The sequence below is a fragment of the Lissotriton helveticus genome, chromosome 3_1 (genome assembly GCF_964261635.1).
Source record: "Lissotriton helveticus chromosome 3_1, aLisHel1.1, whole genome shotgun sequence".
NCBI lineage: Eukaryota > Metazoa > Chordata > Amphibia > Caudata > Salamandridae > Lissotriton > Lissotriton helveticus.
Genome location: NC_136061.1, coordinates 382,342,117 through 382,368,492, shown reverse-complemented (window position 1 = coordinate 382,368,492; position 26,376 = coordinate 382,342,117). Strand labels below are relative to the sequence as shown.

Below are 26,376 nucleotides of genomic sequence, written 5' to 3'. Positions count from 1 at the left end.
GCCTGCCACTTCAAACGTGCAGTTGCGCATCAGTCACATCTGAGTAATACTTAAAAGTTGTGAATGTTCACCTTGTCTTTAGAAAGACTGAGTCCAGTGGCAACAGTCATACTTATCACATGGTTTACCTAATTGCCTGACTTTCACAGTCCCTGGAGAACCGGACTGACATTGGCTTCAAGTGATGATGCCTGTTTTGCCGAATGAGCATCCAATTGGTTGAATCAGGTAGTCAAAATGGATGCCAAGCGTGATGACGTACTACGTGACCGGATCCTCATTTACTTCACCACACCCTACATCCCAGATCACCCTATCAATCAAGTAAAAGGCTCAGTGCTATTAGATGCGGAGTAAAATGGCTGATCACCGAGAACTGGCCTGACAATAATGTATGTAGCGTATATATACAAGTTGATCCAGGCTTATGGTGACACACATACACATGTAATCTTTCACAACTGTACTCACTGACTCACTGATTTAGCTGATCCTTTGTGTGGGTTCTTTTTTAGCTGACACCTCAATCTTGGGAGAGGGAAAGAAACTTAGACCTGCTCTTGATTTAAATGTAATGCATTTATCCTCGCCCTCTGGCACCTGCAACCCTCCCTGCCCTCAACTAAGCAATAAACGCCTAGGTATATATTTCTAGGACATATTACCAACTGCCTTGGTAGGTGCAGATGCAAATCCATATTTACTCGTTTATTGCCTGATTTTAAAGTGATATATATCTCAAAGTAGTGTATCATTTTCCTTGGTATGGTACAAGCAACGGGAACTATAGAAACAATGCAGACACTCATGAGTGGTAGTACAGCTGGTAGTGTACAGAAACTCTTTGGTGAGCTAGACTTTCACAACATTTCTGACCTGGAGGTGTTGGCAAAATAGTCTTGGATTGCTGTGCAAAAAGTTAGGCTTGGCAGAAACATTGGGTCACTTAACAACTGTGGCCTACAACAGAAACAAGAACACACCTGCCATCCGTGGCTGTCAGGGAAACATTGCAATGGTTTATTATTTCCCAGTCTGCTAAATATTTGAGACCTAAAGAAAGGAGACTGTCTTTTGACATGCTGCGGTTGTTCCTGAGTGGGGTCAAGGAATGGTGTATACGACCCCTGGAGCACAGTGTTACTCTGCGAGGCTCAGCCTTTTGTATTTTCTCCCACACTCAGACAGTTGAGTGATGCTTGCATCTTCGTCAAGGGTTATGGGTTCTGTGTGGTATTTGCCCAGGTTGGAAATGTGCCCATGTTAAACATGGAGAATGTCCAGGTGTTGATGGACAGAGTGATTGTGAGTATTCCAATGACATTCAGCATAAAGCTGGCCTTTACCTGTGGATACAAAACAGAAGAGGTGTGAGTTAGACTAGAGCTATCTCCCCAAGAAAAACGTATTTCAAGCAGCGGTACTCTCTAGGTTGTTATATATCATATCCACTGGAGTACACAACGTACACCATCTCAAGATTGTGAGTACTGTTTAGATATTAGCTAAATATATTAAGTCCTATATGTTTAGATCACTTCCTGTTACTCTTAGTTCTACATTATCTACTCCCAGTACATAGTTATGAAGTGGGACGCCCCCTTCCTGAAGAATAACCTCACTGAGCTATGCTGTAGGTGCCTCTCCTGTCCTCATAAGAGTGATGTAAAACCCTGGCTCTTTCTCCAGCGCTACCTAAATCTTACTGTGTTGTAAAGATGGTGGAGGGACAGAACTGTGCTATGGTAGAGTAGGCCTAGAGGTAATGTAATCACTCTACACATTACCCTGATGACACTCTTCCACATCATTGCTCTTGCTAATTAGGAAGGCAAAAGAATACCCATGCTTCATTCAGACTATGAAAGCACAAACAATCCACCACTCTTGCCATGGTCTTTATTGACAGGCGACGCTCATGACTGCATTTGAAAATTTAGTACAAGTTGGACTTGCCCTTTTTTCAGGGTCATCCCAGAACTTTTTTTGCCTTTCTACTGATATTTTGCCTGACCTGGTGTTGGTGGTTTTAGGACTCTGGGCATTTTATCACTGATGTTCAGTGTTAAAGTGCATGCACTCTCCATGGTAAACTTGGTAAGATTGGTCTACACCTGTTTGACGTATTTAATTTACCTATTAGTCCCCTGTAAAGTGGTATCTCATATACCTGGGACCAGTATATTAAATGCTACTGGTGGGCTTGCAGTGCTGCTTGCACCACCCACCAAAATAGTCTTTCAAACCTGTCTCAGGCCTCTGCCATTGCAGGGCGTGCGTGCACTGTTTACAGCCGCTGTGACATGATGCATAAAGTGGGTGCCACGTCTGTGACTCCCATTTTACTACATATCAGTCACCACTAAGTAGCCCCTAGCGAGCCCTATTGGCATGGTGCAATGTAGGTAAAAGGTAGGACATGTGCCTTAACTGTGTGGCATGTCCTAGTAGTGACAAACAGCCTATTTGGTTTTACAATACTGTGAGGCTGCCCTCTCAAATTAATGCATTTGGGATTCTCTGATATGTGTTTCAGTGGTAATTTCTGATATGGGAGGGGTGGCGGAATCAAGTTTGGTATGTTTGGAATAGTGGTAATACATGCTGTCTAATGGTGTTCGCAGCTTTATTATCACTATTTTAGAAATGTCACTTTTAGAAGGGGGCATTTCTGTGTGCTATGTGTCTTAGTGCCTATTCCAGGTATGGTTCTGGATGACAGGGGCTGGGGAGGTGCAGTGGCTCCAGGGTGTGCCTGCCTTCCACAATGCTGGCTCCGCCCCCCCTCTTGTGTGTCTGGGGCCAGAACCTACACAAACAATGGGAAGTGTTGTGGACTTGTTAAGTGCCCCCCAGAACTGGTTTGTACTAGGTCCAGTGCCCTGTTCCAGGGCAGAATAAAGCCTGAAAGTGGTATAAATATTGGAGCTGTGACCCCATGTAAGGGTGCTTACTTGGATCTGAAGGACGAAGAGGGATGCTGGGTGTCAGGAGGAGCTGCCACAAAGGATTTTCCCTCTGCTGGAGGGCCCTGTGAGCTTGCCCACCTGGGCCCAGCTCTGCCCAGTTTGATTTCTTGGATGTACCGCCAGACAAGGGTTTTATTTTTGACTCCAATCAGAAACTACAGAAACTTGGGAGGAGCACTTTTTGCTCTGCTCCCTGACCATCACAAGTGAGGGTGCTGCGGTTGCATTCCAGGATAAGTGGCAGTGCTGGTGGGCTGCCCAGCATAGGGTGGCATGTGCCATGTTGTTTGAGCCCAAGAAGAGGGCTCCATCTGCCAAGGTGCAGTCGTGCAGAGTGTGTTCGCTTAGTGCCCAGAAAGCGGTGAAATCAACAGAGATTTCACTCCGTGATTAACAGCATACCGGAAGTCAGGCAGAGGATGGCTGACTGTGGGCTGGGCTCCTGTGATAAGGAGAGCCCAATATGTTTTCGGAGGCTGTATGGGCAGGGCATGCTGCTAAAGGAAGGGTGCCGGAAGCCAGAAGTGACGAGCCTCAAGGCCGAGCCTGGTTGTGGGCAGGCCCGACAGCACAAGGAAACAGAACCTCGCAGGCTCCAGTCTGCAGTGAGCTGTCGGAGGGGTGGTGCTGGCATGGAGCGGGTACTGGAGCCTCCCGGGCCCTGTGAAACCACCTCCGGTGAAGAGTAACCCCGAGAAGGAGGGCAGAGAAGCCGGCCTGGGTTGCCTACTACGGAGCACCAGACCTTGGTGCAGCTGCCTGTATCAGTTCTGTTTTGATGAGGAGGAGGGCGAGTAGTGAGCCTTCCCCTTTTTAAGAGAGGAGACGCCTCAGACAAGGGAGAGGTAAAAAAGACTAGCCTTTGGGGAGAGGAGGACTCCCGCTGTGCGGGGCAGGGCGGATTCTTCCCCCTTTGCTTACACATACAGGGGGCAGTGTGAGAGGTCTCCTACGTAGTCGGTGCCAGTAGCTGCACCCCAAATTATCACAGATGCTGCAGATTATGTGCAGTGTTTGGGGCTTCATCTTCCTCCTGTGGCAATTGCTGGCTGAGCCCAAGACGGGCTCCCACCGCAGTTATCTCAGTGGCTGCACCACGGGTCTGTGGGCAACTGCCTCTCACTGTTGGGGGCAATTTGACTCAAAAGAATGGTTGGCTCATGCAGGGGTATTCACAATGAGGTGATGATCATATGTGCACACTACACATGCTTTGTACTATGGTACACTACTGCTGATTATGTTCTGCATATGCTAAGTGTACCCTTAGCAGTAGTGACTGGTTGCCCTGCCTAACTGTGGTTTAGAGGTGTATAACAGTGGCCCGCTTGGCCCTGTAGTGTATATAATCCCTGTAAAGTCATACTAAGTGTCAGGTGGCACAGTGTATATATATGTGATTACATTCTAATGTGTTTAATTAGTAATGCTGTCATGGGGGTTGGGCATTGCATTTACACTGTGTTAAGTTAGCATGAGCTTATTAGAAGTTTAAATGCCATTCTTCCTTTCTGCTGCCTTTGCACACGATACACATTCGTCCGAATTTTTAGAGTCTAGAGGACTGTTTTGCTTCACACAAGAATAATATGTTTTTCTAAATTAGCAGCTTGGTTTGCTAAGTTTTATCTGAACAGTGAGTGCTGAGGCCTTCAAGGTTATTTCATCACAGTGGTTGTTGTTCGGTCTGATCAGCGTACGTTCTAGACATAACATATATGCAGCTGTGGCCGCCTTTGATTTTGGCACGTTTAATAATGCACTACACAGGCATGCTAAAACAACTTTGGAGAACATTCGCATGCAGAGAGCTAGTGTAGAAAATGATGTGATCCATTTCTACTAGAACCAGCGGTATGGGGCCGCCCTTGTAATCCCAAGAGACCTTCTAGAGATATAAAATAATATACTAGCAAGGGAGGGTAAGATTTAGGTAGCATTAGAAATAAATATTTCAAACTTGCACGTGTCTTCATTTACTCCCCGTTTTGGACTAGCATGAGTGTATAAAGAAAAAGTGTTCATGTGTTCCACGTGTCCTGAGGTGTTCTAAGTTTCATGTTCTGGGTTGGTTAATCATTGGGGGTATGGAAGAACCAATGAGACACTGATTGCTAGTCTGGTAGGGGATTTTGGATACTAAGGTGAGTTTTGGTACACCCTAATTCACTAAGGTTCAAAGTCTCTATGTACAGTTCTGTGTAGGAGCAGAATCCCTGCAACATGGCGCCCAACCGATGGTGGTCTTATAACATGACACTTGAGTAGTACTTTATTCAGTCCTTAACCCCTTCGCTATTGTTTCCGGATAACAGTGGTGTCGGATGAACTTACCTATAATTACATAGGTCTTTTCAAGCTTGAATCTGTTCAAAAGGTTTCCTTTCAAATTACTACCCAGTTATGCTCCTAAGTTTTACATTGTAGCTTATTGTTCTCTGTGTCACTATGGCTGACATTGTTATACCGCAGCATAGTAGCATTGCGGTTCGCAATCATTTGCAAGCATACAATATTTGTTTGGAGGGCATGGCAGTGATTTTGGTAGTAAGTGTTGAGGTTGCTTACCCGTTTGAGATATTCTACTCTTGGTTGTCATTTCCTGCAGTGGAAGCGCTACGCAGGTTTTTCACACTTACACTCACACAGCCGTGCCCCGGGGCTACGTCCCTTATAGGACACAGGAAATTCCGATTTCTGGATGACAGCACCGTGTTTGGTTTGATGGCGCCCTTCCCCACAGTGTAACGGCGGCTAGATTGGGTCCTTTGTCCATTCTGGGCGCTTCTTGGCCGGTTTTGGCTGGATTCACCCCTCGTGCGGGGCAGGTCGCTGTTGCTGAATTACGGACCCTATATGACTCTTCTGTTAGTGCCATTCGGGCCATAGTTCAATATATTACCCGCAATTTCTAGGGCGGGCCCCTGGGGTTGCGGCCCCTCCAGCTGGACCGAGCGGAATGAAGCTTAGTCCCTTGATGGTCAATGCAGTGATGGGCAAGAGTCCCCAAGATAAGGATGATATGCCTTTTTGGCTTGCCGAGAAATTTGACCAGCTGGTGGCAGTTTTTTCTAATTCAAGTCCTGTAGAAAAGCACAGGATTCTTACAATTAGTTTACCCAAGGATTTGGTACCTGAAGCCGGTGACTGTGAGTCATGAGGTAGAATTTTCACGGCAGTGTACACGAGGTGCTTCGGCACTCCGTCAATGGCTGTCCTTCCGACGGTCATTAAGCGTGTTCATGACGAACACGGACCTGAGGCTGCGGTTGAATTGGGAATGAGACTCGGGGGCTCATTTGATGTAGTTTCCGATCTGGTCCTTTCAAATATAAAGGGAGATGCAGTAAACTTGCAGGTGGCTAATGCCTTACGCGATGTCCCGGATGCCGACAAACCCCAACAGTTACCGAGAATTATTATGGCTGCGTACAAAACCATTGGCCGCAATAGTTTAGGTGTCAAGCCCTTTTCTGCTAAAGATAAGAAACAATCCCAGGGTGCGAAGTCTGAAACAGACGTTTAAACCACAGCTCCAAAGAAAAATTGGGACAGAAATAAAAAACAGGGGAAACAGCACGGAAAACAGGAGTCCCGTCCCCCATCACCAATGCCTGAGTCTACTGAGCGCGTTTATAATTTGCGTGACCGCACTACGATCAAGTCGCCTGATCGATTTCAGGTTCCTGATTAACACTCTCCTCGTTCTTTACAGGACACATCGGCCTTATTGTCCGGTGGCGGAGGCGGCGGCAGAGGTCGGGGTGGCCAGCAGAGTTGCGACCAACCCCGCCCAAAAGACGGAAAAGGAAAGCAGGATGATTCTTCACAGAAAAGACCTCAGTTTCAGAAAAAGAAAGTTGCCGCTTTGACAGCGAGATATGCCACAGATAGTGAGAACGCAGCTTCGGAATCAGGCATGGGCGCTGACGTTGTTGGACAGCTCGGCGGAGATTACCATTGTGCGAGAGGCCCTGCATCCACTACTGAAGGTGACAGCAATTGACCGATATGTTGTTGTGGAGACAGCTGATACCAGAGTAGCTCCCCCTGAAACAACGTACCATAAAAGGGGTATTTTGGGAAAATCTTACAACTACCTATGACATTTTGTTGGCGGAGGCTGACTGGCCCCCACCTTTTGTTCTCGCAGCTCCGAGAGGGGAGGAGGTGATCCTCCCTTGTTTCACGCACACAGTCTCGGAAGAGCATGCGCTGAATTTTGCAGAAGAATGGGCTAAAGCCCTTGCACCGGCTCTGTACCATACGCACTGTGGTTGGGATACATTTTCCCCACACCACGAGATTTCCTTACGATCTATGCCACAGCCTCAACCTCAATATACCCATCCGAGATGAAGCTAAGGCTTCCATTGGGGGAATCCTTGAACAATTGGAATATCAAGGTGTAATTGAAACTTGCGTGTCACCGATGAATAACCCACTTTTTACTGTGACCAAGCCAGACGGTACGTACCATTTGGTATTGGATTACCGGCATTTGAACTCGCATTGCCGTACTTGTGCAGTACAGAATACCCACGGCTCTGCTCTAGTGGATGGTCTTGTATGAAAACGGTTTAAAACCCCACTTGACATATCCAACATTTTTTTTGCCCACAATTTGGATGGTCTAAGTTCCTACTGGACCAGTTTTACCTGTGGCGGCAAACAACGCCAATTTAAACGCCTGGCGATGGGCTATAAAAATAGTCCAGGTGTGTTTGCGGCCCGTATTGTCTCTCTCTTGGAGAAAGTCGACCCAGATGCGTGTTCGTATGTGGTTTACATCTATCTCACAGATGACGAAATTTGGGTGCATCTGTGTCGCGGTGACCACATAATTTGTAACTTTGCGGACTTCGGTTACAAATTCAACTTTGCAAAGTCTCACATTGCTAAGTATACAGTGTTGTTCCTGCGATACGAGCTCAACAATGAAGGTCGATGATTGGCTCCTCACTTCTTGGAGAAATGCGCACAACTGCGCGATCCTACAACTCTGAAAAAATGACAGTCCTTGCTGGGATTTATAAATTTTGGGCGTACTTACATTCCCGAATATGCCCAGGTATCAAGCCTTTGTATGCATTGATACAACCTAATTTCAACAAATTTTGCTGGCTGCATGAATAATCAGCCATTTTGCCATCTCTGCAGGCTGATCTTCTAGAATCTAAATTATTACTGACTCGTGATAACCACACCAACCTGGTGATAGGAATCATCCCTAGGGCGGTGGGTTTCACTTACCTTACTTTTTTTTGTAACATTTTTATTTTCAGTTTGCAGAACACAAAATAAAACAATACAACGAGCGACACTTCTGAAATACAGACTACATACGGGCAGAGCACTTTAGTAGGAAGGGTCTCAACGGCAGCGTGCATAGATAATTCAAAGTCAAAGTCTGAAGTCCAGCCAAGGAGGGCAGCCGGAGCTGAAGCAAGCCGTCTCGTGCACAATTTGCTGAACCCTTCTAAAGGTGCAATGGATGTCGCATATCAGGATCAACACCCCCTTCCCTCCCATCCCACCCCCCGTGGTGATGACAGCCATTCATACATACAGGCATACTTCTCACAATTAAAGTTGAAATAGGTGGAGCGCGCGCACTGAGGAAGGGCAGACTGCTGAGGGCAATCCACGTGAAAGGAATCGGACTAGAGGGCCCCAGCGGAAGATGAAGTTCTTAAAGTTTCCCAGAAAGATGTCCGCCACTCGCTCCACACTCAGAAGTCTCCACAGTCTCGCGTGCCAGAGGGAGATCGCTGAAGCAGCTGGCGTCTTCCATGCTGCCGCAAGGGTGAGTTTAGCCGCTCCAAGGCAGAGCCAAATAATCTGCTTGTCGGCTCTCGTCTGATGTTCAAGATCCGGGTCCCGAAGCCCGAGTAGGACATGTTCCAGCGAGGTAGATATTGGATAGCCAAGTGTGTCCTTGAGGTGGGACAAAATCTCCTTCCAATAAGGGCGAATGATCGGGCAGTCCCACCAGATGTGGCGGAAATCCCTCAGGAGACCACAGCCTCTCCAGCAGCGGTCCGATGAGGACAGAAAGATGCAGTGCAGTTTGGATGGGTACAAGTACCAGTCCATCATTGTTTTGAGATGGGCTTCCCGCAGCGCCACAGAGCGATTGTGCGCCGTGATGTCCCGCCAGAGGCCCGCCCATTCGGCATCGGTGATGTCTCTTCCGAGCGTTTCCTCCCAATGTCCCATATAGCGTGGGCGGGGCGATGCCGCCGTAGTGAGCAGCAACTTATGGAGAAAGGAGATGGCCCCCTTCATGGTGGTAGTGCGTAGGAGGAAGGCCTCGAAGGTGGATGGCAGTCTCGTAGCTGCATCGCCCGTCCCGGCGGAGGTAGCCCAGTGGAGGAGCTGGAGATGGTGATATCTTTCAGACGGGGGGACCCCATAGTCTCTCATGCAATTAGCGAAGGTAGGCGGAACGGTACCGTGGAAAAGATGAGTAAGTGCTCGACAGCCTCCCTCGCGCCACAATTGGAAGGGACCCTCTTGCAATGCTGGGGGGAAGGCCGGGTTGAAATGAATGGGGGTGAAGGGCGACGGGAACGTCGTCCAACGATCATCGCCTGAGACTGAGTCCCATACTTTCAGCACCGTGCTGGTGGGGGTACTGATATAGGCATTCCTGGGCCTATCTCCCTTGGGCTTCCAAGCCAGATCCCACACGGACCGACCCGCAACACTCCTGTCCATATGCAGCCAGTGTTTTTCTGAGAGTTGCTGGGACCATTCTACAAGGACTCGTAGCTGTGCCGCCTTATAATACAGGTGCATATCAGGAAGACCCACTCCCCCCTCCGACCGTAATCGGCGCAATGTAAAAAAAGGAGAAATGGGCGCGCCCGTCTTGCCAGATGAAGCGGAGCATCAAAGTTTTGAGGCGCCAAAAAAAGTCTAGATCCAGCGGAATAGGTAGGGCCTGAAAAAGGAGGAGGGGTGATTTTTGGCCATACCTTCCTCGCCTGCGGGCGGATTTCTTGCTGTTTGCTCCCGACCTGCAGCCACTGTTCGCGACACCCGCTCCGCGGGTGCCGCTCACCTTCAGCCTGACCCCGTCCTCCCTGGTGTGAGCGTCCACAGTCGGTGGAAGGGCAATCTCGCTCCCAGGTCGAGTCCGGCGGGTCTTTACAGCACGGCGAGCCTACCGGGGGACTGCGAGGACCAGCAGCCTCAGTTCCACACAGCTGGTGCCTCTTCCCCCGGCGGCCACGCCCCCAACCTTCGGCGATTTCAACGCCGTGCCTGCCAGCCTGAGTGGGTGATTTTTGGCCATACCTTCCTCGCCTGCGGGCGGATTTCTTGCTGTTTGCTCCCGACCTGCAGCCACTGTTCGCGACACCCGCTCCGCGGGTGCCGCTCACCTTCAGCCTGACCCCGTCCTCCCTGGTGTGAGCGTCCACAGTCGGTGGAAGGGCAATCTCGCTCCCAGGTCGAGTCCGGCGGGTCTTTACAGCGCGGCGAGCCTACCGGGGGACTGCGAGGACCAGCAGCCTCAGTTCCACACAGCTGGTGCCTCTTCCCCCGGCGGCCACGCCCCCAACCTTTGGCGATTTCAACGCCGTGCCTGCCAGCCTGAGTGGGTGATTTTTGGCCATACCTTCCTCGCCTGCGGGCGGATTTCTTGCTGTTTGCTCCCGACCTGCAGCCACTGTTCGCGACACCCGCTCCGCGGGTGCCGCTCACCTTCAGCCTGACCCCGTCCTCCCTGGTGTGAGCGTCCACAGTCGGTGGAAGGGCAATCTCGCTCCCAGGTCGAGTCCGGCGGGTCTTTACAGCGCGGCGAGCCTACCGGGGGACTGCGAGGACCAGCAGCCTCAGTTCCACACAGCTGGTGCCTCTTCCCCCGGCGGCCACGCCCCCAACCTTCGGCGATTTCAACGCCGTGCCTGCCAGCCTGAGTGGGTGATTTTTGGCCATACCTTCCTCGCCTGCCGGCGGATTTCTTGCTGTTTGCTCCCGACCTGCAGCCACTGTTCGCGACACCCGCTCCGCGGGTGCCGCTCACCTTCAGCCTGACCCCGTCCTCCCTGGTGTGAGCGTCCACAGTCGGTGGAAGGGCAATCTCGCTCCCAGGTCGAGTCCGGCGGGTCTTTACAGCGCGGCGAGCCTACCGGGGGACTGCGAGGACCAGCAGCCTCAGTTCCACACAACTGGTGCCTCTTCCCCCGGTGGCCACGCCCCCAACCTTCGGCGATTTCAACGCCGTGCCTGCCAGCCTGAGTGGGTGATTTTTGGCCATACCTTCCTCGCCTGCCGGCGGATTTCTTGCTGTTTGCTCCCGACCTGCAGCCACTGTTCGCGACACCCGCTCCGCGGGTGCCGCTCACCTTCAGCCTGACCCCGTCCTCCCTGGTGTGAGCGTCCACAGTCGGTGGAAGGGCAATCTCGCTCCCAGGTCGAGTCCGGCGGGTCTTTACAGCGCGGCGAGCCTACCGGGGGACTGCGAGGACCAGCAGCCTCAGTTCCACACAGCTGGTGCCTCTTCCCCTGGCGGCCACGCCCCCAACCTTCGGCGATTTCAACGCCGTGCCTGCCAGCCTGAGTGGGTGATTTTTGGCCATACCTTCCTCGCCTGCGGGCGGATTTCTTGCTGTTTGCTCCCGACCTGCAGCCACTGTTCGCGACACCCGCTCCGCGGGTGCCGCTCACCTTCAGCCTGACCCCGTCCTCCCTGGTGTGAGCGTCCACAGTCGGTGGAAGGGCAATCTCGCTCCCAGGTCGAGTCCGGCGGGTCTTTACAGCGCGGCGAGCCTACCGGGGGACTGCGAGGACCAGCAGCCTCAGTTCCACACAGCTGGTGCCTCTTCCCCCGGCGGCCACGCCCCCAACCTTCTACTATAAAGTAAGAGTGGCCCTTACCGCACCGCGGGACGCACGCGGGACGCAGCTCGGGGCGAAGCCCGGGCAAAGGGCGGGCCCTCTGTGGCCCTTCGGGAATCGAGGGAGCCGGGCCTGGGCCATACCCCCTATTTCATCATTGCTCCAGCTCATTACATATGTGAGTTAGATTCTACTGCCAATATATCACATTTGCTACTATTATTACTGGAACTTTCCCTACTATGCCTCCCAAACCTGTAACTATGGACAACTTCCTAATTAAAAAGGTTGCAGTAATTAACAGCAACAGAAGGGCGTCCTTGGGATTGGAGCTTCCTCTGATAAACTCTCCTGAGCTTCCACTTACTGTTACAGATACTCCCTTGTTGGAGGAGCCGCCAGCCCCTATACGTAAAACTACGACGGTAGTGGCTCTGATCCATGCGGGTCAGAATGATGAGGCCTCCAACACCCAGGGGACAGGTATAGGCTCTTCCGAAATACAGGAGCCTGTAGCAAAGGATCCCCCACGAATATTTAGGAAAGCCCGAGTGAGACGCGGGGGAAAGCAAAGGAAAAGTAACCATAAAACCAAACAAGGAGGGGGGTGAGTGTTTGGTGCTCCATCAGTATTTTTTGAAACTAGAATAGGTAAAACAGGAGAAAAAGGGGATGTTATTGTGCCCGAATGCCCTAGAGATTCTTTGCTCCTTATTGATCTGTCATCTTCGGGGGTCACCGATAATATAGAAAAGTCTTCCTATGACCCCACCATGATTAATAAGCTCCCTTTGTCCAGCACACCTACTAGTTCATCTGTATTGGACTTACTTACTGGGAACGATACTGTTAGGCTATCGGGTTCCCCTAGACTCCCTATTGAGCCATCTCCCACGTCCCCAACATCCCCCCCTACTACGACAAATAGTTTAAAAAGGGGAGGCGAGCCACTGGGAAATCGAGCACATAAAATAAGAAAAGGGGTTGTCTGTGTGCCCCTGACACAAACTGGCCAAATTCTAGGAGGTGAGGTGGCCATGATGGCCAAAATTGCAGAACTTATCAAGGGTGCGATGCAACCACTCCTAGACAAGACAACTATGATGTGTGCTCATCTAGATCAAATAGAGAAGAAGGTTGAACATAATTCCCTTCTCCTACTTGACCTGGTAAAGGGGCTAGGAAAACCTAAGGCGAATCCACCTGTAAAACCCAAGGCCAATCCACCTGTAAAACCCATTGTAATAGGGCCCCCTCCGTCACTACCCATAACACCTACAGTAATAACGCCGGTATCCCTGCAAAAACAGAGATCCGTGCAAAAGGGGGTAAGAGCAGGTAGCCCTGCAATTACGTTAATTACTCCAGCCCCAGAGACGGTTACACCCCAATTGGTGGCTCCGGTAATTAATGAGCAACCATCTAAACCAGGGGACACCCAAAATCAAGGTGGTAGTAAGGATCCGCAAACGACCAAGTTAAGTAAAGGGAATGCTTTGACAACCGCCCCCAAAAAAACTAAAATTAATTGTGTCGTGGACTTAACCCCTGACTTTGCCCCTTTTGTCATTGTAATGGCAGGGGTCCCAGAACTTCCCGCAGGTAAACGGGAAGATCACGGAGCATTACGAAATAAGGTGGTTTTTTGGCTCCGTGATAATAGACCGTTACCTGCTTCAATAAATGGCGAAATTATAAGTCTAAGGCGTGCTAATTGGGTGGGAGTTAGGCCAAAGGACAAAAATGGTGATGTTATAATCATCAATTTTAAGGATCATAGGGCCGTGAGGCATATTGGGGATTGGTTCGATGTTAGTAGCAGCGATTCTATCTCCACGCATCTTCTTTCCTACTTCTATCCCTACGCACCCCCAAAAAGTCTCAACAACTGGGGCAGGGACAGGCAGCTTATTAAGAAGCCAGTCCGTCAACGCTGGGGGTTTGAAAATGAAAGATCATGGGATAGGGATGGGCCTGGGGGGAACCAGCCTATGCAGGCTAGTTCTGGTTACGCAAGTGGTCAAGGCCCCCCTCTTTATACTGAGAGCCCGGAGGACTTTTATTCCAGGAATGATTACCAGGTTTATCAATATCCACCTACCATCAATCACTATCCACCTTATTTCGGACCTAACATTACTCAAGGGAGACCATGGAATAATAGAGGACCGCTGCCACCTATGTATAATCTACCGATCCAAAACCGCTATCAGATTTTTTCTGGTTTGGATGGTGTAGATTGACAGCAAGCTCAGACTCTCACAGAATCTGTGGCTGGGGAACGGTCCCCACCCCCAGCTCTTCAAGTTTCTACTAGGGGCAGGGTACTCTCAAGTATCATTGAGGTCCCCACTAATCCACCCCATGAATCTCCCATATTAAATAAGACCTGCATCCCCGATGGGCTGACACCTTGTGACAGTGTTTCTCTGGAGCAGATGCAGCCTATTGGAGATGACAATAATGGGTGTAGAGAACAAATAGGGAATGGTCCGATACAGGCGAAGAGTGATCTTTGCCAACTGCTTTTCTGGAATGTAGCTGGGTTGAGGCAAAAAATTAGTAACCCAGCTTGGGATTCTCTAATAAGCGGTCAGGATATAGTGGCCCTCCAAGAAACATGGACCCAGGACCCAATCCACGTAAATGGCTATAGGACCTTTTTCACCCCAGCAATTGGAGGACATTTTGGAAGGGCAAAAGGAGGTTTGATTACGTTTATTTCAAACAACCTTAAAATTAAACAGGCCCATTGTCACTTATACTCCAAATACTTTCAGCTTATAGTTTTAAGAGGCTTAAAAGGAGCAAAGGTGATTATTATTAATTTCTATAATAATATCCCGAGGGAAGAAATTGCGGTTGCAATGAAGCAACTCAAGGAGGAAGTTCAGATAGAGGTAGATAAAAATGATAGAGAAATTGTAATTTTATGGGGGGGAGATTTTAACTGTTCACTCTGTTCAAAAGGGAGTCAGGGACTATGTGGTCTAATGACAGATAGAGATACGAATCTGACCCACTTTGATCACAACTTAATGGGGGATCTGCTTAACGAACTACTATTCACGTTTGACTTGGGGTTTGCTAATGAAACAGCGCTAAAACCCGCACCCTTTGTCCCCACTTTTGTTGGTAGAGGTTTGACGTCAACTATTGATTTCATTATCGCCTCCAGTAATCTTAATCATAGAGCGGTGGAGGTCACAAATATTCCATTGCCCATAAGTGATCATTTCCCGCAATGCCTTAAGGTAGTAGATCTATTCCCAGACCCATCTACGGCCGCGCCTTCTGTTGAGGCAGCGGTTGATGTGGTTCTTGGGATACAAAATGGGTATTCACTTAATTGGAGCAAAATAGTCCCCGTAATGTTTTTTAAGAAACTCTGGGAGGCGTGCTCTACTAGCTTTTTGACCTGTTTGGGACACGATGCGAGTAGTGACCAAATAATTGAGCATTTTGGCATCATTGCCGCAAATATAAAAAGTAGCTTAAGGGTGGAGTCAAAGCGTAGTGGTAAGGGATCTAAGAGCTTGTTCAATAATGCATGTACTAGGGCGCTGAAAATTTTAAAACATGCAGTTCACAGAAGCCCCAGAGACCCAGGTGAAATAAGAACATGTAGGTCAGTATACAACCAGGCTCTTAAAGAAAGGAAAACTGCGCTAAATAAGGAGGCATTAGATTCACTCTGTGAGGCTTCACAATCCAAAAATCCTGCTGCATTTTGGAAAGTAATTAACACCCCTTTTCCTTATGAAACCCACACTGCGCGAATTGAGATTGCAATAAATGAGGATAATTGGGTGGATCACTTTTCCAATCTCTATAAGGCTCAGGATGACAACCGAGGTGGAGGTCTTCAGACCAGTTTGGACTTACAACCAGGTCCAAATCTGATCGTTACACTCGATGAGGTATTGCTTGCCTTAAGAGCTACTAAGGGAGGAAAGGCAGCTGGGCCCGATGGGATCCCCGCGGACCTATTCAAAGCAAACCCTGAAATCTGGGCCCCTATGTTGGTACAACTTTTTAATGCAGCTCTGTCAAGGGGCTTAAAAGATTCCTGGTTCACCTCCGTCATTGTCCCTATTTACAAGAAGGGGGACAGAAACAGCTGTGCCTGTTACAGGCCAATCTCCCTTCTTGATTCCTCAATAAAAATTTTCGGTCGAATAGTGTTGGCAAGACTCCAAAGTTGGGCGGAAGAAAATGATGTCATGAGTGACTTGCAATTTGGTTTTCAAAAAGGGATTGGCACAATTGAGCAAGGCCTAAACTTAATGTTATTGCAGCACAAGTATATAAGGATTAAGTCGGAACGCTTGTATTTTACCTTTGTGGATCTTTCATCTGCGTTCGACTCCGTGTCGCATGCCAAATTATGGGCAGTAATGAAAAGCATGGGAGTGGATAATACCATTATTTCTTTTCTGAGGGAACTTTATAGTGGAGCCACAGCTTCTGTTCGCTACGGTAGAGGGGGGGAATGCTCCAGAAAATTTAGTGTGGGTCGTGGAGTACGTCAAGGTTGTGTGTTGGCACCTTTTCTCTTCCTCCTCTACATTAATGGGCTTGAGCATCATCTGCTGCATGAGTGCAGGGATATGCCCAGGGTTGGGAGGAGGGCAATCCCCGCGCTCATGTATGCGGATGATGCTGTGCTTATGGCACGTACACCCCAGGCTCTGCAAAAGCTAGTAGTAAGCTTTGAGAATTTTATGCTGAATCTAGATCTGCTAGTCAATTGTAGCAAAACATTTACAATGAACTGTGGCCCTAAATCAAGTAAACCAATGAAAAGAATGTTTTTAAATAATGTTCCACTAGACAATACCCCAACCTTTTCTTATTTGGGCATTTTATTTCATGAGTCAGGTTCTTGGACAAGTGCAATTAAGGCCAGAACTCTTTTATTTATGAAAACGATCATGGCCTTAAATAACTTTGTCAGAAAATTGGGCAGGAAGCCAATAAAAGAACTGTTAATTATATATAAAGCAACATGCTTATCTGTGGCTATGTACGGCTCAGGCTTGTGGGGGTACGCAAATGTGGATCCTATCCAGGTTGTGGAAAATAAGTTTATGAGGGAAGTCCTTGCAGTTCCACAGTGCGTTGCCACATTTAATTGTCATGCTGAACTGGGCCAATCCCATATAACAGATATTATCAAAATTCAACCCATCCTGTTGTGGCACAGGGTTTGGACTACAAATGAATGTACCATGAATCGGGCTCTTTTACAGGACACCCTTCACCTGGACCATGTGGAGAGATCACAGTGGCTGGGATATGTTAAGTGCTTCCTGACTGATTTGGGGTGCTATTCTTATTTTTCGGATCCATCTACAATGGACAGCATCTCAAGGAGCACATTGAAAGCCCTCTGCCTGGACCATCTTGAGGACAAGAGGAGGAGAGTTGAAACTCTGAAACATTCTGTACAATCCCACCACCCTACTTTATGTGAGACTAAGACTGTACAGCCATACCTTTCCCTGCCCATGTTAAACTATGATCGTTTTCTTTTAACTCGATTTAGATTCTGTATATATTTTAGATTGGTGTCCTTCCCTAGTATGAATCTATGGACACGTACCTTGCCCACTTGCCCATGCGATGGCATTTCACAACAATCGGATATCCATATCCTTTTCTTTTGCAGATTTTATAGTGCCTCTCGTATTGAAATTATCGTCCCTTTTTTAAAAGAAATGAATTTAACCAGATGCCGCCCAGCTTTTTTAGAGGTCCAGAGAATGGATACGGTTTTAACTGTAACTGTGGTTTTAAAATTTTTCAAAACTGTGTTTCATTTACGGAAACAAATGATTAGAGAAATGGTGTAAACTTTTGTATCTTTTTACCATTGAATAACTATCTATTGATCTCCCTCACTGAACACCTATTTTTTAGAGTTGTAATCATTGTAGCCTGTTGTATATGTTTGTTACTTTCATGGTTATTTGTATTTTAACCGAATAAAGTTTTTGAATTTGAATTTGATTTAGAGGAGCTTGGGGAGGAGAACCATCTTAATGGCGTGTATTCTGCCTAGCCATGAGATGTATTTGGGCCTCCAGCGGGCTAAGTCAGCCCGTATGGACGTCAGCAGCGGAGGGAAATTTGCAGAGAATAGGCCCCCTACGGTAGGTGTCAAGTGGACCCCCAGATACAAGAGGGAGCCGGTCGCCCAGGACAAGGGGGTCAAAAGCCGTACTCGCTCCATTTCAGCCGGCGGCAGTGTGAGGTTTTGGATGTACAACTTCCCAAAGTTAACCTTAAATCCGGCTACTTCCTCAAACTCGGACAGGACCCTCTGGACGTGTGGGAGCGAGCGAGCAGGTTCCTCTATGGACAGTAGAACGTCATCCGCGAAGAGCGAAATCTTTTGTTGCTCTCCTGTGAAGGGAAGGCCCCGAATCCCCTCGTGCTCCCTCACCACCAACGCCAGTGGTTCAATGATCAGCGCAAAGAGCAGAGGGGAAAGGGGACAGCCCTGCATGGTTCCGCGGGAGTGGGAGAAAAAAGGGGACAAGTGGCCATTAACAGACACCCTGGAATGGGGAGTACTGTAGTTCGCCCGGATCATCGTGATGAATTTATCCGAGAATCCGAAGGCCGCTAGGGTACGAAACAAAAACCCCCAATCCACTCGATCGAAGACCTTCTCGGCACCGCCGGGATGCGGAATCTATTGGCTTTTTCGATCAAATGGATCACCCGACGCAAGTTATCGTGGGTCTGACGTCCCGCGATAAAGCCCGACTGATCTGGGTGGATGAGGATCGGCATCAGATCCTGGAGGCGTCGTGCAATAATAGCTGAATACAGTTTCGCATCGATATTTAAAAGGGCTATCGGTCGGTAGGAGGAGCAACTAGCGGGATCCTTCCCGGGTTTAGGAATGACCGAGATCACCGCCTCGGCCATAGAGCCAGAGATGCAGCCAGTCTCGGCCATCGCGTTGAAGAGATCAACTAGGTAGTCACAGATCTCGGTGGAGAAGGTCTGATAAAAAAGGGAGGTGTATCCATCTGGCCCCGGCGCCTTGTGAGGCTTCAGGGCGTTGATGGCGTCTAGAATTTCCTCCCGGGAGAAGGGGGCCGTTAAGAGTTCGTTCCGGTCAGCAGAGACTTGAGGCAGTGATAAGTCTGCCAGATAACGCCTTTGCGCTTTAGGATCGTGATCGTCGCTTCTATAGAGGTCAGCGTAAAAGCGGCCAAACAAGGCCGCCTTTTCCTCGTCTCGGTGGAGTGGGTCCCCCGCTCCGTCCCGCATGCTCCCAATGTATTCTCTTTCTCGTTTGTCTCGAAGCTGTCGGACTAAACGTCTTCCTACCTTGTCTCCCTGCGCGTATGAAGTGTGGCGCAGCCGTAGTAGAGTAAATTCCGCCCTGTTGTTGTAGTGGGCCCTCAGCTTCCCCCGTACCGTCGTAAGGGGGCGAAGGGTGAGTCGGGAGGGGTTCAATTTATGCGCCGATTCCAGGGAGGCCAGCTCAGTCTCTAGCCTCTCCCGTTCCGCCCTCCGCAACTTGTTAAGATTAGCGTTTAGGGCGAGGCACGTGCCCCTCAAGGAAGCCTTGCAGGCTTCCCAAGTAGTGAAGATAGAGGTGTCCGAGACCGGGTTTAGGGCCCAGAAATCTCGGATGGCCGCCGCAGTGCTTTACAAGAAGTGTCATCTCGGATTAAGGCAGCAGGGAAATACCATTTGCGTAATCCGTGTCCCCTCGCCGACCAGCGCAACCCAAGGACCAGCAGGCTGTGATCTGAAACAGAAAGTGGAAAGATGCTAGAGTCGCGGACATCGCCCCGAAGGGCCTGGCTTAGAAAAATATGGTCTAGCCTGGAATAGGAGCGGTGGACAGCAGAGAAGAAAGTGTAGTCTCCGGAGTGGGGGTGCAGCGCGCGCCAACTATCAATCAGGCCCATTTCACCCATCCTACGCTGCGTGGCTGTAGAGAACGAGCCGGCATCGGCTCTAAGAGTGCCTGAACTATCCAGGGTTTTGTCCCACACTAAGTTAAAATCTCCGAGAAGAACCAAATGACCCTCAACAAAGTTCTCAATTTTACACAGCAGATCCTGGAGAAAACTATTCTGCCCTGAATTAGGAGCATACACCACCACAAACGTACAAGTCCTTTCGTGCAGCAATCCTTTGACCATCAACCAACGGCCCTCCTTGTCACTCTGCATCCCCAGTGGTTGAAAATGAAGGGCCGCCCGAAACAGAAGGGCCACCCCTCTATGTTTAGTGGAAGCCGAGGACCTATAAATAAGAGGAAAGTGCCTATGCCTAAGACGGAGCTCATCCCTACGCGCCAAGTGGGTTTCCTGTAGGCCCACCACATCCAGCTGATGATCCGTCAGGTATTTCCAAATTTTTTGGCGCTTTTGTGGAGAGTTCAAGCCCTTCACATTCCAAGGAGCAATATTAAGTGGCATGGAGATAAAGTAGATTCACCTGCACTGCAGTCATCACATCTACCCGCCTCCCTGAACCAGCCAGCATACCAGCCCAAGTCCCCCAGTCTCTCCAGTACTCAGCGTCCCTCACACCGACATGCCCCATTACCTCCTCTTGCAGTCTCCAGTTTCTCTCCTCCCCATCCCTCCCGGGGCTCCCCGAGAGCCTCCCACCGTCGGGGTCAGCAGAATCAAGGGACGATGTACAACCTCTGCAGTATCTCAACTTCTCGGAACCAGGGAAGGGTTCCCCAGCAGAGTCAGCATGCACAACAATCCACGCATTCCTGTCATCACCACCCCTTCGAACAACCCACCCGACCACCCTAACCCCCAACCCCACCTTCCCCTCAACAACCCCTCCCGTATTCAACTCTTCGAAACCCCAACAACCCTCAAAAGTGGATAAACAATCCCAGATTCCAACAGACCCCCCCTCAGTTGACCTCCAAGTCTCTCCAATCCCCCCCCTCCCAACCCCAAATCAAAAATAAAAACAGTGTACTTAGCAGTCCCATCGGGGAACATTTCGTAGTGGTCCTCTTGGGCTGGGGATGTGGTATCCAAGGTGGGACCCCACAGGCCACGGTACGGGGTGTCTTCTCCAAAAGTACACTGAAACCCACGGTACCTTGCGTCACGTGCCCCTCCGGCACCAACCAGCTGGCGGCTCAAGGATCAAGTGGCACCGGAGCTTTGCTGGGACGACGCCAAAGTCGCCGAGGCCACCGATGCCACTGCATTCCCTCTCTCTTGTAAGCTAGCCGCACGATCAGGCCGCCCACGATCCGTGGCCGGGCCCACTCTCTGCCATGAGGAAGAACGCCTGCGTCGTCGCGGCAGCGATCTGCCAGACTCCTGCTAAGGAGTCTCATCATTCAGCCCCAACAGTTCTTTTGCCACTTGGAGAGATCGAATCTGCGCAAGCCTGTTCTCCCACCGGAAGATGATGCGGAAGGGATGGCCCCACGAGTAGGTGATGTTGCGTTCCCGGAGGAAGGTGGTCACCGGGCGGAACTCCCGCCGCTTCTGGAGGGTCGATGCCGCTAAGTCCTGGTACAGCTGCGGGCGATGTTCTCTAAATTGCAAGGAAGGGATCGTTCGCGCCTTCCGTAAAATCCGCTCTTTTAGCTGGAAATCGTGCACACAGGCTAGGATGTCCGGAGGCGGCCCCCCACCCCTTCTAGGGAGACCGACCCTGTGCACTCTGTCCATTCTGATTTCCTGAACATCAGCGTCGTCCAGGACTTGCAAGAAAAGAGCTTGGACATAACCCCGCAGATCGCCTGCTTCTCCGTCCCAGGGTACCGCCCGAACACGGATGTTGTTCCGGCGGGAACGGTTTTCCAGATCCTCCGTATGGGCCTGAAGATCCAAGTTCTGCTCCGTGAGCCTAATTATATCTTGCTGCAGCTGATGGACATCGTTCGCCACGTTCAGGTCGTGGTCCTCCAACGTGGCCACTCTCTCTCCGAGGCCGTCCACGTCCCTCCGCACTTCACGGAGGTCCGACGCTAGTTGGGCGCAAAGTTCAGAGATGTCCTCCTTTATAGAGGCAAAGAGTTCGATCATAAAGGCCTTGGTTGCAGGGGCCTCATCGTCCGAATTCTTGGGCGATACGCTGGGTCCGGGGGACGGCGGTTGTTGAGAATTCTTTGCTGCGCCATCTTTCCCAGGCTTCCCCTTGCGCAGCGTGGAGGACATCACGACGCCTCCGGGAAGGGTAGCGGTCACCTCTCCGGTATTCACAAGGTCTCCTCAGCACAAGTGCTGGGAAAGCAGATATTTTACCGGTCCCCTCCCGGCCGGGGTTCTCCAAAAGGCAGGTCCCAGTCCGTATCTCAGGCGTCCGCCTCTGGTACTCCGCCTCTGGGGGCTGCGCCGCCGATTCCACTGCTAGTGTCTCAAGGGCATGGGACCCCCCGGGCTAACGGTCCCGGCAAATGTCCGGCCCCGCCGCGGCCAGCCGTCGCCGGACAGCGCACACTACTCACTACTCGAGTTGCAATGCTCTCCAGCCGGGCCCCCAATGAAGGTCACCTCCGTGACGGACCAGCACCGCAGGGGTACAGATGTGGCGCAAGCAGGGGGGCACTGGGTCCCTTCCGGAGGTCCCCCCAAGGTGCTCGAGTCTCAGGGGGCTGCTCTCCAGCAGGGCCTTCCCAACCTCCTGGGCACTTCAGGGACGTGGTGGGGGAAAGGTAGCGCCGTTGCTGGGGCCCCTATTGGCTGCTGGTCCTCCTCCACGGTCTCCACTCTCCGGCCACGATGCACATCCACCCTCTGCTCGGAGCAGCTCCCCAGAGCTGCGGGGGGTAGGCGCTAGCCCAGAGGTCTGGAGTCCCCTCTGCCGCAGTTCCACCTCTATGTCCCCTTCCTCCACCTGCGGTGCCCGGAGCCCGAGCCCGCCAAGCTCCCAGGGCCTGGGATCACGAGACTCGTGCTGCAAGGGTTCCGGAGCCCTCCTCCAGGCCTCTTCCACTCTAGCGCGGTCCTCCGGCGTCCACCACTCCACTGCAGGGCGCGCCTCAGGAGTAGATGCAGTCGGGGAGATCGCGGCCGGGTCGCACCGCCAGGTTTGCCGAAGCGGGGTCGGGGGGGAGGGGAAGCAGCGAGGCCGCCGCACTTACCAGGTCCCGCCGATCCTCCTCGTCAGCGCCCCCCGCCGGTCGCCGCCTCCGGTGGGCCGCAGGGGTGTTGTGCTGCGTGGCGAGGGCCGGCCGCCCCGTCCTCGTCCGGTCTCCGGCAGTGCTTGCTCCGCTCAGTTGCGGACCGGAAGTCCGGTGCCTCCCTCCACGCCAGTCCGGGGATTGCAAGGCTGCAGACCACCGCCGCGGTAATTTCCACCCTCGGGTCTCCGCGGTCACACCTGAGACTCCGGGCCGGACCCCTCAACTCCAGGGGTCACTGCAGGTCCCAAGCGGGCGAAAAGCTGGCCGCCTCTGTTGCTGGAACAAAGTTTAGCCGGGCTTGGCGCCGGAGGGACTCGAAAGAGCGTCTCACTCCGTTGCCATCTTGGCCACGCCCCCTTACCTTACTTTTAACGAAGGAGACAGAGTACCTATTGCTTACAAGTCACACTTGTACACTTCGGCAGAAATGCAGTTTTCCACTGTGGAAAAAGTTTTGACAGCAGTGCAAATGGATATTCTTAAAGAACGTGCACTGCCGCAGGGAAAGCGCATGTTGGTTGTTACCCCGTATCCTGCACTAGAGGCAGTGACGAATGCCAGTGTACCTAATTCTAAAGCTTTGCACCCAAGGTGGATTCAATGGGCAGCATTTTTGACGTCTCCTGATGTCACGATAATTTTTGATGCCTCCTTACAGTCGCAGGAGTTTTTGCAGTATGAATTTGTTCATCCTGCGCCATTGACTATGAAACCTTTGAAGGATTTCAGCTCAGTCTCAGCTTGTGCCATTGTGGTAGGTACCATGGTGAATGATGAACTCAAGTCCAAAGTCGCGCACACGCAGACTGTAGCGGACTACCGCACAATTGGTAGAGCTCCGTGCCCTGATGCGTGCATTGGAGTACGCTGATCCTAGTGTGACGACTCTTATTGTGAGTGATTCTTACTACTGTGTCCAGTCTTACAATGAAAACATGTTCTTTTGGATTCAGAATGACTTTTGTGACTCCAAAGGTAGCACAATAAAACATAAAATGATCTGGGTCCGAGTGGCTGAGCTTAAAGAGCAGTTGCCACTCGTGTATGTAATTCTCACTCTTGGTCATCAGTGCGTGGGAGTTCACGCTGTTGGCAATTCTTTGGCCAATGAGGCCACAAAATCAGCAGTATCGACATATTTGGTTGCAGCAGTTACACGTTCCAAGAGTAAGATTGATGATGATATCTTGGCGGCTGTAGCCGCGACTGAGAAGTAAATATTCTAAAGGCTACCCTTCAAAGTATTCATACCGCTTCAGTCCTGATAAAGTTCCTTATGTGAAAATACCAGAAGTTGGTAAAAGGTTCAATCCAAACGCGGTCCACAGGTCCACACTGATTACAGCTGCCCATGAAGGTGTTGCGTCTGCGCATGCGGGCGTTTCGGCTACTGTATCTCAGTTACAACAACGTTTCTGGTGGCGGGGACTGTACAAACAGACGCGTGATTATGTCCTTCAATGTGACATTTGTCAGCAGATTAAACCTTCAACTGCTGCGCGTCCGCCCCAGACACAGTTGTACATTTCTAATAAGCCACTTGGTTGTGTTTATTTAGATCACTGCGGTCCTTTTTCTTCTGATACTGCGTATAAGTACATCTTTGTAGCAGTTGATCCATGCACATGCTTTGTGTGGGTGTTGCCACACCGCAGCGCTGATTCACGATCTGTCATAAGAGACTTGCGTGTCTTTGTAGGGATTTTTGCCTGTGGTACCTTTCATTCGGACGAGGGTCCTGCTTTTGCCTCTAAGGCGTATATGGATGCCATGGCTTCGCTGGGGGTCCAAGTCAAGTTTTCGTCTCCATACAGACCTGAGGATAATAGTGTTGTGGAATGAATGAACTGTAATTTAAAGCAGTCTTCGACAGCTAGGGTTATAGGCACTGGCAGGAACTGGCTGGCCGACCTCAATAGCGTGCAGCGTGCCCTAAATAATCTCCCTAGAAGGTCTCTGGGTGGGCGGACCCCATACTAAATGCTCTTTGGTATCAAGATGTTTGTCCCGGACCTTGACGGTCTAGACCAGGCGACAGTTGCTGCCTCCTTTGACGTAGATGAACATTGCAATGTTTTAAAGGATCTACAAAAGACGAGAGACAGTCTTGCAAAGGAACACTTGCTCTCCACATCTGATGCTGCGTTGCAGATTCCGGTAGTTGGCTGGCTACCCCAAGTTGGAGAACTTGTTCAAGAGAAGATCGAGAACAAGACGGAGTTTGGTCCCTCATATCGAGCTCCAGTTCCAGTGCTTGGCGTGAAGGGCACAAGAACAGTCATTTTACCACCACTTCCAGGTCGAAAAGAACAAAGCTATATCTCCATTGACAATGTCAAACTACACAGAATGGCTGATTCGTCTTAGTATGACTCCGGCAGTCTCATGTCCATCGATTTTGAGGAATTCTGTTTTGGCCCCGGCTCCTAATCCCAGGCCTGATGTTGCCCTTGAGATGCCTGCAGTTTCAAGTCCTTTATTGAGTTCACTACCTGGTGCTCATCTTGATGAGACTGAATATACTTACCCCACTGACTTATCAATGCCTGATTTGCAAAATTGTTTGGCTACAGAATCCAGATTTTCATTTGACACTGACTCTCGCACATCGAAGACCCCTTCCAAGGTTTCTGTTCTTGAACCACTGTTGAAAAAACATTTTTTTATTCCTCCTTGGACCTACATCTGGTTGGTGCTTTTTTCGATTTACCTGTTCATGTCTATTGGATTTGTGGTGTATTTTTTCCGCCTTGTCAACGGACACTATGTTGAAGAAAGAACATGCATTTGACATATTAATGGAACATTGGCTCCCCATTCCTCATCACACAGATTGAAGAGGGACCTGGCTTTTGTTAACATCACTGCTTGGCCCGTCTTAGATGGGATTGTGTGGGATGCTATTAGATTTCAAATCCATGGACCCACCGAGGTTATTAATGTCCCAAACGTCCTGAGAATTTCTATAGGGGATGTAATTACACAAAATATACGTTCTGATGATTGGAATGTTCAGGCCATAGAAGCTTTGCTTTCTGATTTGAAATATTATTCTACCGTTTGATGCTGATGATTTGTATCTTGACTCCGCAAATTATGGTGATTTGTTTTGTTATCAATATTTTGGCAATCACTACCTGCATAAAGCAAATACAGGAGGAATACTGTTAATTATACCCAGTGGGAACATTGTCCCGCTCCTGTAGAAGGCAGTTCCACTTCTTTTTTAAAGAGGTTCACTTACTTCACTGATTTTAATCAGTCAAATCCTAATGAATTTTATTTTAAAATGAGTGAAAAGTCCACTTCCAAGGTTAGACTTACCCACACAAAATTATTGTATTCTAAGTCCTTTTTAGACCAATTGGCCGTTGAGGGCTACGAGCTGTGGAAAGATACTATTGATCCTAAATC

The 26,376-nt window shown here is 50.1% G+C and overlaps 1 protein-coding gene across 1 annotated transcript in view; it reads right to left on the bottom strand.

Annotated features, from left to right (window-relative positions):
• Positions 1 to 1,087: 1,087 nt before the first annotated feature.
• Positions 1,088 to 26,376, bottom strand: part of LOC144824555 (Na(+)/citrate cotransporter-like) — a 740,241-nt gene continuing 714,952 nt past the window's right edge. Inside the window, exon 9 of the mRNA XM_078683616.1 lies at positions 1,088 to 1,346. The gene's annotated coding sequence lies outside the window, so the exon portion shown is untranslated. The remainder of the gene's footprint in view (positions 1,347 to 26,376) is intronic.